At 48.4% G+C, this 2,048-nt stretch overlaps 1 pseudogene; it reads right to left on the bottom strand.

The window, feature by feature from the left end:
* Positions 1-1,730: 1,730 nt before the first annotated feature.
* On the bottom strand, positions 1,731-1,848 carry LOC126185637 (5S ribosomal RNA; annotated as a pseudogene).
* Between the last annotated feature and the right edge of the window lie 200 nt (positions 1,849-2,048).

Here is a 2,048-nt window from a genome sequence, read left to right on the forward strand (position 1 = left end):
GTGAAATCCTGGTGTGATGTAAGAGAGAGACCGAAGGCTCTAATCTGATCATGTGGAGTAAATAAAAATAAATATATACCAGGAAACAATTAGGTGTCCTGCCCTGTGCTACTTTTCTAGGAAACGTATATCCTGTGGTTATATATACGAGGAGACCGCCAGGAGTCGGCGACTCCCTTTGTGGCGCACTCCGCGAAACTAAAATATCGTCTTTAAAGCCGGGCGAGCGCGGGGTGCTCGGTATTCCGTTTGTCGGGGCAGGCGGCAGGCGGCACGTCGACGCGGCATCACTCTGCCGGCTCGTAATTCATGGGTTTTATGCCCGCAGGGTGGAGCCACCGCATAAAAGACCGCACCGGAAACACGGGAAAGGCGGACCCACGCTGGACTGCCCGTTTGTTCGCTGCCATCGCGACCCTAAGTGCAAAATAATGAAATCCAGGCAGACTGTAAACGTTCGTTTCACCTTGTTGTCCACGGTAACTCTAATGCTACTTGTACTGTCTGAGCTCGGCAGCAGTTTCAATTTTAGATTCGATGGCTTGGTGGTAATGTGCAAGACTACGGATCCAAAAGTTCCCAGTTGGATCCCTGCTCAGCACTAGGATTTTTAACCGTTACATATCTGTTCCTTCACCTCTGGCAATGTTCGCTAATGAGAGAAAAGCCGAATAGCAGCGTGGTTCGGAGTTCACTTTAACGTGTTGGTCCTCCAATTAAAATGTTGGGTAAGTCAGTTCAAAGATCGGAGAAAAGCCATGGTAGTCAATCTCCAATAGGACGCTGCCTAGTGAATTGTTCAAATCATCATTCACGTTGATGACAGCGTTAACCTTTATTTTCCTAATATGTTGGTGGCCGAGCGGTTCTAGGCGCTTCAGTCTGGAACAGCGCGACCGCTACGGTCGCAGATTCGAATCCTGCCTCGGGCATGGATGTGTGTGATGTCCTTAGGTTAGTTAGGGTTAAGTAGTTCTAAGTTCTAGGGGACTGATGACCTCAGAAGTTAAGTCCCATAGTGCTCCGAGCCATTTGAACTCCTAATATGTTGTCACTGAGGGCAGTGAGCAGCAGGAAGTTCTTAGCACCAACACTCGTCCAACTGAGGAATAGAGGAATACCGAACTTTGCAGTGGACTTCAAAGACGAAGCTCAGATGGAGCCTCCCTTACGTTGGATGATCCTCGCTTTGTATCTGTGACGTATATCGTAGAGAAATGTTGCTTCAAGACGTAAACAGGACAAGCGATAGTCATAATTATTCGGATTCGTCTTTCTTTTCACCTTCGCCTTAGAAGAAGAGGAATATCGTCCGTTATATTACTGTGAACACTTCTGCGAAGACTGTGTGGGACGTTCCAGCTGCGCCGTTAGGCAGAAGATACTCGGAACTGCATAGCTTGTCTTGTGTGTGAGGCATCTGACACAGGCAGTGGTTAGCCGCTGCCGGCCACCACCTTCACGCTAGACAGAACGTCAACACAATCTCACTGCAATGTTATGGGGTATCATCCGTGATACAAATGAGAGCTCTCCGTCTTCAGGCCACAAGTGGCCCATCGGGACCATCCGACCGCCGTGTCATCCTCAATGAGGATGCGGATAGTAGGGGTGTGTGGTCAGCACACCGCTCCCCCGGTCGTTATGATGGTTTTCTTTGACCGGAGCCGCTACTATTCGGTCGAGTAGCTCCTCAGTTGGCATCACGAGGCTGAGTACTGCCCGAAAAATGGCAACAGCGCATAGCGGCCCGGACGGTTACCCATCCAAGTGCCGGCCACGCCCAACAGCGCTTAACTTCGGTGTTCTGACGGGAACCGGTGCATCCACTGCGACAAGGCCGTTGCCCCGAGATACAAATAGACGGAAAAGAATCAAGATTAAGGAACTTACAATGATAAAGTTTATTAATGGTCATAGTAAAATTCATTTCAAATGTTCTTGATAAGTTCTATGTGATAAGCTGCTGTAAGTGTCGTCCAAATAATTCAAAACACGGACATTTATTTTCTGGAGAAAATTCGCTGATAAAAAAAAACATTGCAGCC

This window comes from Schistocerca cancellata, chromosome 4 (assembly GCF_023864275.1).
Source record: "Schistocerca cancellata isolate TAMUIC-IGC-003103 chromosome 4, iqSchCanc2.1, whole genome shotgun sequence".
NCBI classification, from domain to species: domain Eukaryota; kingdom Metazoa; phylum Arthropoda; class Insecta; order Orthoptera; family Acrididae; genus Schistocerca; species Schistocerca cancellata.